The sequence below is a fragment of the Pristis pectinata genome, chromosome 16, assembly GCF_009764475.1.
Source record: "Pristis pectinata isolate sPriPec2 chromosome 16, sPriPec2.1.pri, whole genome shotgun sequence".
Classification (NCBI taxonomy): Eukaryota; Metazoa; Chordata; class Chondrichthyes; order Rhinopristiformes; family Pristidae; genus Pristis; species Pristis pectinata.
Window position 1 is genome coordinate 1872410 of NC_067420.1, and position 19529 is coordinate 1891938.

Here is a 19529-nt window from a genome sequence, read left to right on the forward strand (position 1 = left end):
AAGGAGGTAATTAAGCTCAACTGCAAAGGGGTGACAACATGCACTTTGAAGCATTAAGAATGGTTGTATTGGGCACTCCTGCATCGTTTGTGGTTGATGTGAGCATGCTTCCAGATTTCTCTTTCATTGTCTACCACCACTACCTTGCCAAGTTACAGCTCCAAAAGTAGCAGTAAAGTCCTCAGCTGATATTCATCCACGAGCAACTCTAGTAAAAGGTTGTTCTGACTCGGTGTGGAGTGCTCATTGATGTCAAATCAAAGACCATCTTCACATCAAACACCAGTCCTACCTGCACATCACTGATTAATGATGTGGTCGTAGTATCAGAACATTAACTGATAGATAATAATCACCTGGTTCAGACAGCAAATTTCTTTGATAGAAACCTAGAAGGCATTGGCTAAAGAACTGTCCCACCTGCGGATCAGTCTTAAAACAGATGCTGTGCTGTAAGTAACAATAAGCCAAAGGAATTTTGCCCAGATAAAAAAAAGAACATTGTAAGATGCAACTGTAACTTTATTTGTTTGACAACATTAATAACACAATTTATAGGTATAACGATTAGTTGTAGACAACTCTGTAAATTAGTTATTGAGTTTGAAAAGTAAATTGAGCTGCACCAACATAAAATCCAGATGAACAAAAGAGAAAAGCACAGCCTTGTGAGGCTCATTGAACATCCATGTCGGTCTCTGCTTGGAATCAACAATACAGTACCAGTTGAGAAAGACAAATTGCAGTAACTATAGACTTAATAGTACAGCCATTACCTTTTCAACCAGCTCCTGAGCAAAAGCTTCATTTAATGAACAGTTTAATTTACTAGGTTTCCATTAACAAACATGATCTAAATAACATTTTGTGCAGCTATGTTTTTATGTACATTACTTGAGAAGATGGAAGCACATGCTATACTAGCTTTCAAAGAGAAATGGACAGACACTTGAAAAAGGAGGCAATGGGAAAAAAAAGGAGAATGGGACTAATTGAATGCCTGTTTCTGAAGTTGGCGCACACACACAACCAGTTGATGGGCTTCCTCTGCGTCAATAGCTCTGGTTTCAACCAATTTACCACAGAATGATGCCTAACCAGCATTTCCCAGTATTCACCACTGAATTTTGTGAGAGTTTCAATCCCCATTTAACATCTATCTGCAAAATAGTTCTGGTATTCAATTATATCCAGAAAGACAGTTGTGTTCCTATACTGGAATTCATAGTTTAGAATTACACAGATTGGGAAACTATACACCACGTTTAAAAGATGTGCTGTCAATGAGGCAAATTTTCATCCTGTGGTGAAGCAGACTGCTTGTTCACTGTGGACTTCCCATTTGCATTTATTAAGGAAACATGAAACCCAATATATTCTCCTATGTATATACTACTTTACTTTGCTCTTAATACTGATTTGATGACATATTCATTGCAGGATAATTTAAACTGCGATTGAAATAGTACATCAGTAACCAATTTCACACAGAAACCGCAATAGAGTAATAGGTGTTTGCCAAAATGGTCTGCTTTTTCATGTTAGCCACATAAGCAGTAGTATTAATGCCATGTGCTTTAACTATTCTCATATTCCTTTATCTGCCTTTATTGTAACTATACTTAAATCTATTCTGAATCATTGATCTGCTTGCTCCCTGCTGGAATCACAATGCTGGCAGAGAACATGCAGTCTTATAACCTCTGCGTAAAAAAAAGTTTGGTATCACATTTCATTTGACAGCTGTGCCCTCGTCATTTCATGTTTCAAACCTTTGGAAACAGCTTCTAATCATTCTGTCCCATCATTCATACTTTGAGACACTTATCGAAATATTCTGGATCTAACAAGTGACCCTAATTTTGCCATGCTGCCTTCCTTTTGTATTTTCTCATACTGACAGCATTTTAGTGAAACTGCACAATACTCTCACTATTGCTTCAACATCCTTATTCTGAGGAATTCAAAACTGCAGTAACTTCTTGTAATTTCCATCATTGGTACTCAAAAAAAACATAATTACATAATTCATATTTATCAAGGCTTTACTCACCCAAGGTGCTGGTGTTGGTACTTTGTGAACACAACATTTCTGACCTTTCACATCACACAATTTACCCAGTAAAGGCATAATATGCTTCAAACTCTGGATAAAATCATCATGGAAGCTGCTTAATCTACACCAGGTCCTCCAAAGGATTTAGGAGACTGATAATAGAGTACACATTTCAGGTCTTTGGAGACCATCTAGAATTACATAAATCTCTGCTATTAACGTTAAAGAAAACAGTGCTAAGTAAAGAGTTTAGAGCCTGCAGTTGACCAGGTTTACTTCCCACAAATTGTTATATCCTGTCTCCTTCAGAGTGCTGTCAGATGTGCATAACAATATGCATGATTTTACTTCAGTTTTTTACATTTCCCACCTGCTGTTAATGTTATTTATTTTACTTTTAATTAGACAAGGTAGTTTTCAGTTTGGCTAATCCAACCACCCATTGGTCACTTGAGGGTTCCAAAGCACAATGACATTGAATTAAGATGTCACTTTGACTTAGGAGGTTGGTTGTTGGCCAAGAAATTGCTTTTTTTTAATATAATCCTGATAGTTGTTTAGTTCACACAACTCATTTGAAAATGATAAAGCAGAAACACTTTTTTCTACATCACCCTCCCATGTAAAAAGATCATATCAGCATTCAAGGCACTGCTTCAGGAATACATTCATCAAATACAAAAATCAGGCATATTTTGAATTAACTCAGAACTAATTAATCTCTACATGTTCTGTAACTGCATGGAAGAAGAAAACATTTTGGCAGAATCAGGGCATTATTTTGTTGTGCTGAACTTGCCATTTAGTGCTTTATGAATCAGTTATAGGTTAATATTAATCCAGATACCACATATTGTTCGATTTTCCTATTAACCCATTAATTCTCAAAAGTTGCAACTCACACATAGTCATAAGGTACAAAATACTTCAGTCATCTGGCACTTTACTTATGTGGGTATTTTCCATAAAAGACCCATAGGTTGGCAGTTTATTTGAACTTTAGACCAACCCAGCTGAGCATATCTGCACATTACTGCCTATTTAGAACAAAATAATTAATTAAAAAGCGGCAATAAACACCGACATTGTTCTGGTCAGCATGGGTCAGTGTAATACAATGGTAAGGTTTTAAGAGGTATTTCAATCTCCAGTACATTGAACTAAATGTAAGAAACAATACTTCTCATTAACCTAAACTTGCTCTAGCCCCTCTCTATAGTTGATATTGTATAATTGTAAACCTGTAATAATACTGGAATCTTACTACTGTGGCAGTGAGTCATAGCTAACAAATAAATAATCAATATAGTTGAAGTCCTCAGACATACCTAAATTCTGCACAAGTAAAGGAAAATAGATCATTGAAGCAAGATAGAAGAGGAGTTATGCATTAAGGTTTCTTCCTCGTTATTCTGAAGCTGCAGTTATACAATCTGTGACGTCATACCACTGAAAAATAGTTTCATGTAGAATTATTGCAATTTGATTTTAGAACCTGATCTGAAGCAAAGCCAAGTAATAAGACAGCCTGGCTACTCTACAGATGGTGCAGATTCATGCGACTTCAATAAGGCTAATCATACTGGAAGCAGCATGAACCCAGTCTTCCCACTGTAAATCATAGGAAACCAGCAGCTGCAAGTACTCATAGCCTTAGCATGACTGTAGAAGCAAAAGCAGGTACATCATAGGTGATATTTATTGCTATACAAGAGAAATGCGTTAAGATCATTTGCTATTGCAGGGTTGCTTAGGAAAACTATGGATGTCCTAGAATGGGATGGTTTCTCTCAACCCCCTGGCAAGTTTATTTTATGGTTAACTGATGCAAAAGCTTAAACACATTGCATTCAATTAAAATGGTCTCTTGCAAATTAAACCCTCTTATCGTACTGTCATTTAGGGCCATTTACCCTGATCTGGATAACTACAACTTTCTATAGAAAGAGCTACAAATGTTTGCATCTTGAGTGCAACAAAATGAATGTGTTATTTTTTCTTCCAGATTTTACTTCAGATAACTTCACTTCCCAGAGTCCCTGATTTTACTCAGGGTATTTTCCCATGCATGCAAGTATCTTTCTAGTACGTCCCCAAATGACCATGGTCTTGTGGCACAAATGTAATAAACACAGAGTGTGTTTGCACTGGAAATCTCCACAATGAAGCCAAATCACAATAGTCAAAGAAAGGCAATACTATATGCTCACAGCTGAGCCACTGAGAGCCTTGTGCATAGCAGATGGAAGGATGGAGTCAACACCTATCCCTCTTATAACAGCCACACCAACATTAGTTGGGATGTTACTGCTTTACTTTACGAGGCTGTTTGTTACATGGATGATTATCCTTATGGGCACTGAAACCCACTGTGTACCCAAAATGAGATCCAAACACGTACATCTCAAATGAAAGATGAAACATTAAAACCAGACAGAGTGCAAGTACAAACCCCCAGTGATTTTCAAACAAGTGGCCCTTTGAAGCCAAGAGCAGGGTTTTCCATTCCAAGACTTGCAATGAGAGGCATAGGAAATAGAGAACCAAGTGTGAACCAACTACACAAAATGGTTTAAAATAATAAGTAAGGAAGATTCCCCTGGTGTAGCAACATAATAGTGGGAAAATAGATGCCTAAAACACAACTGCACTTTAACCTGCTGTTAAGTGTTGATACTAATGTAATACACAATATATTTTGCAGCTTGTTTAAAATAAAAGGCTGTAACAGGTCTCCTAACTTATTCAAATCACGATTTCTTGCTTATTTAAGTGTCCTATCTGGAGAACTTGCGAACAGCTTTGTATGATGTTGGTATAGACAGGAATATGGAGCCATCTTTGTCATCTGTTGTCAGGTTCTCTACTGAACCCCAATTCTTTTTACTGCTTCCATAACTCTTTGGCAGGAAGAGTTCAGCAAGCTTCCGGTTCCGTCGCTCTCCCCGAGACTGCTGAAATTCTAAAACACAAGAAAGAAAGAACTGTTGCCAACAAAGTCAAATTCATTGCTAGGTAATGGAAAAATCAACTACAGATACCAATACAACCACAGTGGCTCAAAAGAACAATTACAATACAAAAGCAAATTATATAGTTTTTTTTAAAATTGAACCGTTTATTCACAGTCAGTTCTTGGGAATTCAATTATTGATCAGCTCCGCACTCAAATTCTAGAGCAACTCAGATTAAGCATGGGACACAAGAAACTGTTTTCAAACAGAAAATCAATCCTTCATTTATTAAAACAAAGTGACATAGAAGTACAAGTAGCAGAATGCGTCTAAACTTAAAATTAACTTGTTTTCATCCGGTAAGTGGTTTTATTATACTGCCATGGAAGATGTCATTCGAAGTAGTTATTTTAACATAGAACAGTACAGCACAATACAGGCCCTCCGGCCCACGATGTCGTGTCGACCTTTAAACCTCACCTAAGACTATCTAACCCCTTCCTCCCACATATCCCTCTATTTTAAATTCCTCCATGTGCTTATCTAGTAAACTCTTGAATTTGACCAACGTACCTGCCTCCACCACCGCCCCAGGCAGCGCATTCCATGCACCAACCACTCTGGGAAAAAAACCTTCCTCTGATATCTCCCTTGAACTTCCCACCCATTACTTTAAAGCCATACCCTCTTGTATTGAGCATTGGTGCCCTGGGAAAGAGGTGCTGGCTGTCTACTCTATCTATTCCTCTTAATATTTTGTACACCTGTATCATCGCTCCTCTCATCCTTCTTCTCTCCAAAGAGTAAAGCCTTAGCTCCCATAGTCTCTCCTCATAACGCATACTCTCTAAACCAGGCAGCATCCTGGTAAATCTCCTCTGCACCCTTTACAACGATTCCACACCCTTCCTATAATGAGGCGACCAGAAATGGACACAGTAGTCCAAGTGTGGTCTAACCAGAGTTTTTAGCGCTGCATCATTACCTTGCGGCTCTTAAACTCGATCCCTCGACTTATGAAAGCTAACACCCCATAAGCTTTTTTAACTACCCTATCCACCTGTGAGGCAACTTTCAGGGATCTGTGGATAAGGACCCCCAGATCCCTCTGCTCCTCCACACTACCAAGAATCTTGCCATTTACCTTGTACTCCGCCTTGGAGTTTGTCCTTCCAAAGTGTACCGCCTCACACTTGTCTGGATTGAACTCAATCTGCCACTTCTTAGCCCAGCTCTGCATCCTATCAATATCCCTCTGCAATCTTCAATAATCCTCTACACTAGCCACAACACCACCAACCTTTGTGTCGTCTGCAAACTTGCCAATCCACCCTTCTACCCCCTCATCCAAGTTATTAATAAAAATCACGAAAAGCAGAGGTCCCAGAACCGATCCTTTTGTGACACCACTAGTCACAGCCCTCCAATCCGAATGCACTCCCTCCACCACAACCCTCTGCTTTCTACAGGCAAGCCAGTTCTGTATCCACACGGCCAAGCCTCCCTGGATCCCATGACCTCTGACCTTCTGAAGAAGTCTACCATGTGGAACCTTGTTAAACACCTTACTAAAATCCACGTAGACCACATCCACTGCACTACCCTCATCAATCTGCCTGGTCACCTCCTCAAAGAACTCTATCAGGCTGGTGAGGCATTAAATACAGTTATTTGATTGTAATAGCTCAGTAGGAAGAGAGAAGTTATAAACAGCAGTTCAGACTGTTACAGCAACTTATAAACATGGGCTCTTGACAACAACAACATGCATTTATGTTTGTCAGAGTAAAATCTGAAACAGTATAAATCAGCATATCACCACATTTTTACTGGAATGCAACAACACTCCAGTGCAATTAATGAGCACTGGGCTATGGCAAATTACAGTGTGAAAAAGCTTTGTTACTGCCATTTATTTCAGTAAGCCCTAAATGCTACGATGTTTAAAGTTAGCCACAATGCAAATGAACTCAGTATATAGATGCACGAAAAATTACTTGGCAAGTCTACTCAGGTAAACAAGAATTTATTTATTAAAAATCTATTTCTATAGTGCCTTTCATGACCCTTTCAGTGTGACCCTGAGCTATTTATAGCCCCAGGATAAACATTAATTCAATGCCAGAAACACAGCAAAAATGTACACAAGGTCCCACAAACATAAACTTAAGATTTCTTTTGCTTATATTATCTGATGGACTAATATTGACAGAATATCTTGCTCTTCTTTGGAAGAGAGAAGCCACATAAATGAAGTTAGATTTGCATCTAAAAGCTGGAAATAAATAATGTAGCACCAGTGGAGAAAGAAAAGAGTTAACAGTTTAAGTTGACGATCTTTCAGTTTTGATAAAGATTTGTCAATCTAAAGTTTTAACTCAATTTCATTCTCCATAGAATTTATCAGATTTGGTGAGTATTCAAGCATTTTATTCTTTTTATTTCAACTTTCTAGCAACCATAGCCTTTTGATTTTGCAATCCTGAACATTTTAATAACAAAAGGAATTTTTTTTGATGTCCAACCACGATTTTAACACAGGCAGCACAACAGCCAATTTGCACCTAGCAGGTTTCCATAAACAGCAAAGTGATAATTCATTGATCTGATTTTGTTCTGGCACAGGAGGCAGCCATTTGGCCCAGAGTCCATGAGAATTCACATAAATCCCACTTCCCCACTCAGCCACGTATTCTTTCTCAAGCACCCATTAACCGCTCCTCTCCCCACCCCACACCCAATTCTCCTACTAACCACCAACACTAGGGCCAATTTACATTCCATCCAACACCTTTGGGATACAGGACACCAGAGCGCCCGGAGGAAACCCACGTACAGACTCCACACAAGCACCCAAGTTCAGGGTTGAACCCAGGTCGCTGGAACCATGAGGCAGTAGCACCTGTTATGCCACTGCAATACTGGCTGAAAAATAAAATTTGGCCTGCAAGTCAAGGATGATTGCCCCGCTTTTCTTGGGGAGAGTGCCGCAGGAATTTTTACATCCATCTGCAAGCGCAGACGGGAGCTCAGATTAACAGGACCTCTCACAGCACAGCAGCCCCTCACCATTGCAAATAAGCAATTTTTGTGCTCAAGTCTTCAGAGTGAAATTGGAACACCCAGCTTTCTGATACAGAGGCAAGAGTGCCACCAGCCGAGTCACAGCTGACATTTGGCACCCTTTACCTGACAGGTGAGGGGGAAGATGGGGAGTCCGTTTAATTTCCCCATGAGGAGAACAACAAGTTCAACTTGCTGAATACTAGCAGTTGCAGCTGAAATTCATACCGTGCTTGGAGTGCGTATTGAACACGTAACATAGACAAGAATTAATAAAAGTCAGCTGATAAAACTCCATCAAGAGACACTTGCATTGACATTAATTTTATACAGAAAAATAATCGAAACAGACCAACCAATGTGGGCAAGAATTTACGGTCTGTTCAAGCTGACTTAAAATAGTATTTCGAAGCATCTGGCAAATAGTTTGCTTGTAAACAAACTGCACTGGGTCAATAATGTCTAAAGTAATCCTTTAAGATTGAGAGATAACAGCATTCAAACACCTCTTCTGAGGCACTGCCTCTAACGAGTCCAGACTCCTTAGCCACCCATATTTACTGTGTTCACAAGCATTTCTTTTATCAACCTTTCTGCAACCTTAGTGGTGGGAATGATCACTAACCCAATCAGAAGTTTGGTCCGGACACCAGAGGTGTAGGTTTAGTTCCATTCTGATATCTGGGAAGAATAGTTTCTGTTTTTTGACCCATGCAAGTCAGGTCGTTCCACAGTAAATGCCCAGAAGCAGCTAATTTCACATGGAGCAGCAATAACTATGCTAAATTTGGCTTGGGTTAGAGTAGGGAATACTGGACAGGGTTCCTGTTCAGTAACTCCTGCTGGGACAGTACCTTTAACACCAGATGAGAACCAGGTTCAGATACCATCATTTTTAGACCCAAAGCATTCTAAATGTACTTGTGATAGACGACAAGATGTGACAGAATCCACAAATCCATTCACGATTATAACATAAAACTAATAACATTCACGATTATAACATAAAACACAACCATCGATAAAGGAGCATCCACTTTGGTGTTTTGCTCACTCTCCCACCGAGCTTATATTATCAACACTTATGTACAGTATACCTTGATCTTTCAACTAGCTATTGGTTTTTTTGTGAATAGCCAAGGGGTCAGTATTGATTCTTGTGGCATCCAATAGTCTTCCAATCTGTAAAAAAGACCGATTCAGTCCTCCTTCAAGTTTTTACCCAACCCTCTAACTTTGTTATTATCGTATATCCCAATCCTTTGGGATCATCTTTTAGGTAACATCCTTCTGCATTGTTTTAAATTGAATGCCTTGTGAAAAGCCAGGTACAAGACATCCACAGGTTCCCCATTTTCACCCAACTGCTTATATTGAAATAATTAGATATGTCAAAACTCCCTATAATGATGGCCTAACTATATCAAAGATATTCTAACTGCACTGCTACCATGTCTTTAATAATGGATTCCAACACTTTCCTGACAACCAATTTTATCCTTACTGTACTGAATAGCAGATCACGGACAGTTTTGTGTCACTATTTTATATTTTAGAATGATACTGAATGTAAAATAATTTTGTCTGTATTTTAGAAACATGATAGCAAAATGTGAAGTAAACAGGACAATCAGCAAACACATAGTCAGTAAAATTCAGTAAATATTAGCACAAGGAAAGCTTACTTGAAGAGACGTTAGAGCGATCTGTAGGGTCATCATTGTCTTTTAGATAGTGGGATGCAAACCGTCCACTATAGTCCCTTACATTTGTTTTTGCACCTGTTTAAAAATCAAAAATATTTGTTATTATACCATCCATTGCATCTATATTATACTTGCAGGAAAATTCTACAAGTGGATAGGTATAGCATTAGGATATTTCAAGCAATTAATAAAACTTTAACACTGCTCAACAAATTTGAACTAATAAAAGTCTGAACAATACAGAACAGTAAGGCAGTCAGCATCTGTAGGAAGAGAAACAGTTAACATTTCAGGTCTGAGATCCTTCATCTTATGTTATGACATTCACAAACATTATTTAATATGAAAACACAAACAATAAAATACTTTAAACTAAGTTACCCAAACCTGCCCCTGCCCTCTGTAGCCATTCTACCTCAGTGAAATGAATGGGCTCACTGAGCCTGGTGCAATTTCAGTAGCAGATTTACCAGGGAAACTGCAGCAAGTGGTCTTTCCACTGGTGGACCATGAGGAATCCAATGTTGGAGCGCAGTCTGGAAATCACCAGTAGTCATGCAAGGAAATTTGGAACTTGCATGTTCCCATTATGCTTGCAGAGTCCTGAGCCCCGACTATTTATGGAGAGAGATCCCCACAGCTCAGGATGGAACTGGCAGAAATTAGGAAAATCTTGGCTGAGAAAAATCAGTTATTTTATCAATGAATTCTTTGCCACATTGCTTTACACAGGAAGGGACCATTCAACACATCAGGACCATGCTGGTCCCAGGGACCAATCCCATTCGATTTCTCCTTATTCCCTTATACTCTGGCCCATCGATCTCCACCACCCACCACCTCCCCCCCCCCCCCCCCCCCCCCCCAATTTTTGCCATTAATCTACACTAAGGGGTAGTTTACTGTAGTCAATTAGCATGGACATCTTGGGATGTGGAGGAAACTGATGCACCTAAAGGAATCTCGTGCAATCAGGAGGTAGAACATGCAAACTCCACAACGATAGCAAAGGTCAGGATTGAACCGGGTTCTTGGAGCGGTGAGGCAGCAACACTACCTGCTGCAGTGTTGCATAGCAAAGTCCATGGTCAGAATAGAAACCCAGCACAGTAATGGAAGTGAACTCAGAACCCAAGTAGGTAGCTTCAATAATGCAAATAACCATTCCTCCCATTCTGCTACCCTCTTGATGAATGGCTGTCTGAGCTAACCAATTGTCTTATGTTGAGGGTATTTCAATAGACCCAAGTGCCCCTAGTTCAGGGAGAGGCAAAACAGGCCAGAAAGACAATAGGTAATTACATCCCTTAAGCCTTGACAGAAGCTAATGTCAGAAATGGGGCTTAATTTTCATTTTGAACATTGAAGTCAGTCCCCAGTACTTTGCTTCCACTTGTGGATAATGTCTACATGGGAATCAAAGGGCTGGATTTCCAGTTAAAAGCTGGCAGCTGTGCTTGGTACTATTGACTTTTATCTACTTAACCAGGTGGAAGCACAAGACCCAAACCCAGCCTTCTGTTCAGCTGAGCGCCAACGCCTTGACACCCATGATTTGCCATTAAATTCCTCATGGAGTCCTACAGGTGAGCCTGGCACAAGTTCAGCAGGCCCACCGGCTTCCATGGGAGGAGTGTGCTCTGGGGAGAATAGCAAGTTCATTATCTTTTCACTTGATTATAGTTAATTTGAAGAGTAGTTAATTGTTTTTACTTTTATGTTTATTGTAGTTTGTTAAACATTGCTAATAGTATATTTTCTAATTCAGTGCTTGCAAGTATCAAAATCATTTACAAATATTCAATCTAAATGATAGCTTTGCCAGCCAGCAAGTCTGGGGAGCTCCAAATGCCATCAAAGCAACCCAGGGTTCAAAGAGAGAGCCTGCACTTCACTGGACACATCTGCTGGGAGCATATTTCCCCAGAGGATGACTGCTTCTAGAAGCCAGTTCCAGGGAAGAATGGGCAATCAGCAAGCTTTGGGCAGCTCACCTGTCTGCAGAGATCCCCTGCAATCCCTTATGGTATGGAGGGCAGAACTTTAACAAGGTGGTGAAAAGAAGTTACAAAATATTAGGAAGGTTACATCCAGAGGCCATTGTTTGGAAACCACTACCCAATATGTTGTACATGATCCAAAGCAACAAACAAATAGGAAACCTAACATTACTTTAGCCTTCCAAAACCAATATAATCCTTCAGTTTCATATACATCATATGAATCCATTTCTCACAGTACCTAAGAACATTATTCTTTGCTACAATAAAAAATTATACAATTCAAAAGCTGACCATATTTTGAATAATTTAAACATTCTCCAATTCCATTTCTTAATCAATAAACTTCATTGTCCATTGTATATTTCCCACCTTTAAAGCTTTCTTCATTTCAGAATTTTGGGTTAAATTAACTCTTTTTAAAAGTACATTTTGGAATATCTACCAATGAATACCGCAAAATATTATTTTAATAGACATGCAATGCAGCAGGAATCTTACCATAGTTATGGATTAGAAGATCCATGATGTCTAAGTGGGAATGGAGAGCTGCTATGTGCAAAGGTGTGTAACCCTGAGGAAACAGTTAATCATTCTTACTTTAAATGTACCTGATTGACCATAATAACACAATGATGCTTTGTAGGTCAAAATGGAAAACCTTAATTCAGCTGTTGTGTAGATGATTTCCCTACCTCCCCCATTAAATGCAATTTGTCAAACTAAGGAAAAAAAATCATACAACTAAAAGGCAATGTATTTCATTAACATTTAATACCATATTCAGAAAGTAGCTATGAGAAATTAGTTCCTCAAAAGCAATTACTTCTTTCCACATTATAACTAGCCTCATTTTTAAAATTAAAATATATCACAACTTCTATAATCGCTCTGTTTCAAATACATTAAAACCCATTAAGGGGTGATAATTTTCTTAATAACTTCGGTGCTGATGCTGCCTAACAGAAGTTGCAATACGTTTGTTTCTAATTTCAGATTTTCAGCATCTGGATAATTTTACTTTTGTACTTCTATATCTGTGAGAGACTCTCATTACAACAAACTTTTGACTGGTTAAATAGACTCCCTGCATGTACTTTCATAACACCCACAAAACAAATAAGAATATTAGTGTTTGACTGCACTTATGGTTACAAAATAATTTTAAAACATTATAAACCAGAGAACTGATTACTGATTGAAGAATAAACTTAATTCTACCAATTGAGAGGCAGGCTTGAATTGTGTTACTGAAGTGTCAGGTGAACCACCAAAGACAATCACTTTTATAAGCTGTGTTTGAAAATCCTCTTATTTGCTTACATTGCCACAATACAGCGATATAGTGTGTTAACTTATAAACAAATAATGTTGGATACTTTGCCCCTTCCCCTCCCCCCACCACAAGTTTCTCAAATATTTTACTGCATAATAAAAGGTTAAACATTGAATAGAGCTATTTTTTTTCCAAAATGCTGGACAGTCTTATCCTTATAAATGTAAGGTACTGGAGACTGATAGTTCACATAACATCTTCAGTAACAGATCAGTGATCATAAGAAGCAAAGTAAAGCCACAAACTAAAATGGATAATTTGTTAGGCAAAGGAAAAACAGTAATTAAAAAGACATGCAATACTCACGCCCTGGAGTAGAAGCAGATGACAAGACAATCACCAAAAGCAGGGAAGAAAAAAAAATTAAGTGTTTATTCAAAGATTGAATTTATAACAATACTTTTGCCCTCCCACATTTCTTTTCCCCATCAGAATAATTCCTACTGTACTGACGATCCTCACCTTCACTTAAATTCCTCAATCTTTCTTAATGAGTAAATAATATTGACAGGAAGTGAATGGAGAAGTAGTATACATGCTTTAATCTAAACAGCTGGTCGGAATGATTTTAACAGGAGGACACCAATTTAAAAACAATGATGAAAAATGGTAAGGATCAGGAAAAAAATGTGTCCATATTGTCAATCTTTGCCATATATAAAAAAGGGCCAGATCTCTCTGTGGCTAAATACGATGGGTCTAAACAAAAGCGTCAGCATTCAGCTGTTCAAACTGCAGCAAGTCATGGATCTGCATGCATTGCTGCCAAATGTGCAAGTCCCAAACTTACTGACTGATTTGATGTCACAATCGGCTACATAGCTCTGCCACTGGGAGTCCAGCTAAGGATTTCAGACTTGGTGAAGGTTCCTCAGCATTATACCTGTGAAAGTTCCATCTTGACCCCTGCATCAGGGTGACCCTGTTGCAGAATCCAAACCCCAATTAAAAAAAAATTTAAGTTTTTTTTTATTGTTTCTAGATGATTTGAAATTGTTAATTATTTAAACATTTTTTGTTACAAGTCATCAAAAGTGTCATAATTACCTTGCAGCTTTTAAAGCCAGCACAGCTGGGTGCAAAGCTGTACTGGTTGTGAAAGGTTTCATTGAGTTTTTGGGGCAAGTCAGGCTCACTATATTGCAGGAAGCCCTATGCCAAGCAGGCCCTGCACTGGAATGGTGGATGTGGAGGACCAACAAAACTACCCTTCTTCATCCGACCGGATTATGGTGAGGGAGCCCGTGGTTACAGAAAAGTCTATTAATTCTTCAAGAAGTGAATGAGGATGTTTACCAGAAGCGAAGTATTAGAAGTGACTGGTCATAACCGGGAAGATGCAAACTGCAGTGCTGGTATTGTAACATTGTGATTTTACAAGATGTTTCTTCTTCTATTTTAATTGTCTTTTTAAAATGTGGAATTGTGAGACCTTAAATATTTGAACCAATTTTTAATTTTGATATTACTTTTGACTTAAAGCAAGTGAAGCATTGCTCAGTAAAGCTTTACATTAATTTTCATGCAAGGATAACGAAATGATGATTCAAGGTTGGGTCCGACCACTGATTTAATTAAAAAGATCAAAATTATATTTCCACAGTTGTTAAATTCCTAGTTTGGTGAGTAAGTAATTACCTGTGTGTAAACAATATTCAGTACAACAACCACTGCCAGGACTAAAACTACGGTAGGAACTAAACATTACAGAGTCTGTGGTTGGGTGCTACAGTGGCCTTGTTTGCGAGGAACCACAAACATAACAAGCTTAATCACTTCATTCCATGAAGAAGTCGTGCTTATACAAACAGCTGGTAAGCAAGACTCCTCATTCAACACTGCCAAAAAGGTGTTTGTCACGGCTTGCAAGGATGGAAAATTGGAGGTTCGTATGAGTACGTATGGACCACATCAGCAAAGCCATGGCCAACAAGGAGCCAATGCTTTTAAGGTGGGGAAAGAAAAAAACTGGCAGAGGAAACTGGCAAGAAGAATATGCCTTTCAAGAATGCAAGTCAAGTTTAACTGATTTAAATTTGAAATTTAACTGAACTATGCAAAATTGCACTCAAATGTCTAGTAGTCACTTATTTGCCTTTTTGCTGAATCCTCTTAAATTTGATTTCACTTAAAGGACATAATTGCTCAAAACAATGTTAAACAACTTCAACTTACGTGCTTTGTTTATCCATCAGAGGGCAGAAAGCAGTGAAAGAGGAAACAAAAAGTTATTCACTTCAAGTTCACTAAAGAATTATATAGCATATTGAAGTAACAAAAGAGGTTTGAATATCCCATATCAAATGATTAGATCTCTATGTTACACTTGTTCAATAGTTCAATATGCAACATGCTGTTCAATCTGGGTCAGCTGTTAATGACCCCAGGAGAGTGGCAACGGTTCAACTAATTAACCAACCTCCTTCAGTACACCACTTGTAACTGAGAATACTACGCCGCTTGAATTTTCTATTGTGAAACATGCAAAGTAGCTATAAAACAAAAGTCAGACTTTTAACTAGGCAGTAAATAAAATGAGGAACTCAGGATACTTCCCACCAGAATAAATCGATAGCTAATAGTAATCTAACGTTCAAGCCTTTAATCTATCATTCCATTTGGAAACCTTTCTCTTTGTTATATCTTAAATAAAGCAAGCATATAGCTGGCCTTTCATTTCAAATTCCTTTAATCTCACAAAATATCCTATACATTATATAGTCTTTATTATGTTTCAATCACATTCAAATGCCATATTTTCCTGAAATAACTCATCTCTGGCCAGGATACAAGAACATTACAATATTTTGAAGAAATTTGGAGTCCAAGCTTTACATAAACTAAACCACAAAGCTGATGAGAACAAGAGATAAAGTTAATTGAGAAACAAAAGGACTGCAGATGCTGGAATCTAGATGAAAAACGCTATGATGCTGGAGGAACTCAGCAGGCCAGGCAGCATCTGTGGAGAAAAGCAATCGGTCAACGTTTCGAGTCAGGACCTTCTTCAGGACTGAAGATAGGAAAAGGGGAAGCCCAGTATAATAGGAGGGAAAAGCAGAGCAGTGAGAGGTGGACAAAAGAGGGGAGGTGGGGTGGGCACAGGATGGTGATAGGTAGATGCAGGTAAGAGATGGTGATAGGCAGGTGCTGGGGAGGAGGGGAGAGCAGATCCACCGGGGGATGGGTCAAAGGTAAGGAGAGAGAGGAAAAAAAAGGCAAGGAAAGGGAAGAAGAGAAGAAGCGTGGTGGGGGTGGGGAATTAGCTAAAGTGGAGCCCCGCATCGTGGAACACTGCCATAAACCATTGTTCCTTAAAAAAAAATGAACCCGTACATTCACTTTTAGATCATCTATCTTCTATTCCTTGGAACATTTTAACCAGCAATACATCAGTTGCTAAGTTTTTGTACAAGCACACTGGAACAATGAGACACAACAGATATAACTTTCAACGTTCAGAGCCACAACCCATGCATCATTATCATGTACAACACTGTGGTTTGGTACAATGTCTGTGGAAGTGTACGCTAATTTTTAATGCTAACTAAATTAAGGAGTTTTTCTATCATTTTGTTACTGGTGATTATTCCACAGTGGTGTATGTTACTATATAATGTTTTAAAATGAAGTTTCGTCATTTATCACATAGGCTTATCCTGGTTTTAACTCCAATTCTTTTCTTTTACTCAACCACTTTCCACACGGTGTATGTTACTATATAATGTTTTAAAATGAAGTTTCGTCATTTATCACATAGGCTTATCCTGGTTTTAACTCCAATTCTTTTCTTTTACTCAACCACTTTCCACACCTGCCTAATTGCCCAAGTCTGAATTCTTTGCCTTGTCCAGTCTCGTGCTCCAGCTGCCTGTCATATGCACTGTTATCCAATCCCCAAAGGACCTGTATGACAAGCTACCCACCCAATAATGACCTTTATAATTAGCTTTGTACATTAGTTAACCTTCTTCCACTTCCATTGCTGCCTTTATGCTCCTGTGTCAAGTCTATGCCCGACTGTTTGCAAGTTGGTTCATGATTGTGTATTCCACAAGTGACACAACTTTTCCCAGTTAATGTGCTTGTGCTTCAGAACATGTGGTATTCATTTTAATCATTTACATAAGTGTGTAATTATATATAATGTAAATAATCATGTCATGTAAGGGGTATATTGTAATGCTATTTTACTGAAGCAGGTTAAGTAGGATTGTAGTCTGAAATATACTTCAAATTACAGTAAGAACACCAGTGTAAGATGCAATTTTATATAATACATAATAGACTGGTTTACAGCCTTATGAAACCAGGCTCAGTGACTCCTATCCATCACATTTGCACCAAAGTTCACAAGCTTCAAAGTTGGGTATTTTCTCATAATTTATTAAGTGTACGAGCTATTTTTGGGAGTTCAATAAATTTTTTGCGCTTTGTAGAAGTTCAATAACCATAATCCTCTCTACTTCAAGTTCAAAGCCTAGCTGACTTTGGGCATATTGAAGTATTTATCATACGTCTTTCAACTTGCATTGTTATTCACCTGATACACAGGGACTGAGCACCCAAGTACTATTGTGGAGACTTCACCATTGCTTAAATTGGGATTGTGTGAGCGAGTGATGAGACTACCAAACATGCACTTATTACAAGTGTTCAATTTTCTTTGGTTCCAATTTCCCCTCTCCAGTTTTGTTTTGATGGCTCCTATATGATTAGAAGCCAGAAATTTGTGGCCGCAACATAATTTGAGCAGAGTCTAGAGCGTTACTGACACGTTTCACTTCTTGGCTTTACTTTCCATCTTATGAAGGAGGAATTATATTAGTATAGATGTGCCGACTCCTAAAAGGTGGAGTGTGTACCGCCAATAACAGCATGATTTTATTCAAATATAATCATAATATTTCCACTTTTGCCTTTTCACACTCAATAATTCTCCCTTTCATTGTAATAATTTTTTTTATAAGACTGTGTTCAAAAATATTAGCTAGCCTCCAGTAGTTCATTAACCTGGGCACTGTAATAAGGGGTAAAAGCTTATCCAGCTAACATCCAAGACATGCACACTCTCAATGAAGATTAGGAGCATAAACTCTGTTCAATTATCCTTATCCTCAAGCCAAAAACAACAGATAATTTGATGAATCAACTACAGCTAGCTGATCACGTACTGAAGATGAAACCAAGGGCATTTCTAGATTGTTCATCTGAGGGTCTTGACCTACAAGGAAGTGGTAGTTATTGATAATACATTTACATAACTGATTTATTTTCTTTATTTTCTTATCGTTTTAAATTAAATTTTCTTTCACAAATACCTTTTCTTCATGTTTAACAGCTGCTTTTAATCAAGCCAAAGGATGCTCATACTCAATAATGGCACCTTTTTGCCTGCTTGGGTATGGAAATGAATTGATAGTGAATGAGAATCTCCAATTTTGGATTTAATTTTCTTCCGTGCATTGATAAACACAATACGATGAGAACAACACCAAGAATGGGCAAAAGGATTTAGCAATTTATTTGTGTTGCATGGGCTAAATACATAGTGAAAATATGTAGTACCCAAAATGTGGTTTCAGTGAAGTCAAGCATTTGGTATGTGTGACCAAGCTAAACTTCTAACCCATGACCTTCTATTCTTGATCTCAGAAATGACCTCGCTTACATCCAAATTCATCCCAGCAAAAGACTGAGATCAGTAATCATCCCATCACCCAAATAAAAGGTTGTCATGAAAGGCCTACCCCAATGTGTGGGTGGAATGATGAAACACGAAGTATCATTAAAAAATGAAAAAAAACTCAAGTCATCTACTTTCATATTCTCTGTTGCATCGTTCATACAGGATACCAAGACCGTGTGGAATTTGCACATTCTTCCCGTGTCTGCGTGGGTTTCCCCCCGGGTGCTCTGGTTCCATCCCACATACCAAAGACGTGCGGGTTGGTAAGTTAATTGACCACTGTAAATTGCCTTCAGTATGTAGGTGAGTAGTAGAATCCAGGAGGAGTGTGGATGAAAATGAGGGGAAAACAAAATGGTATTTTTTTGTAAACGGAAGGTTGATCTTCAGTGTGGACTTGGTGGGCAGAAGGGCCCGTTTCTGTGCTGTGCAACTTTATGGCCGAGTCTTGACAAATAGCAGACATTGGATCCTAATGAGTGAATCATGCAGGAACTTCCCAAGATGTACTATGGATACAAATGGTCAAGGTAAAAAGCCAAGACAATGGGAAAAGGGAGTATACTGCTCAGAATTTCAACTTCTGAAAAAATGACTTAAGGAAGTTCCAGTAGCCTACATGAAAATACATTTTTCAAATTTGTTATCACTGTCATTTTGGCATATGGCCTCAATAAAATTGTAGTAATGAAGTCTTCAGCCACAGTGAACTTCAGTTTCATGCT

At 38.4% G+C, this 19529-nt stretch overlaps 1 long non-coding RNA gene across 1 annotated transcript; it reads right to left on the bottom strand.

The window, feature by feature from the left end:
- Window positions 1-516: 516 nt before the first annotated feature.
- Window positions 517-12353, bottom strand: LOC127578782 (uncharacterized). Its single transcript, XR_007957577.1, has 3 exons — window positions 12281-12353; window positions 9759-9854; window positions 517-5018 (listed from the first exon to the last, which is right to left on the bottom strand). It is a non-coding gene; the product is annotated as an uncharacterized LOC127578782 (long non-coding RNA).
- Between the last annotated feature and the right edge of the window lie 7176 nt (window positions 12354-19529).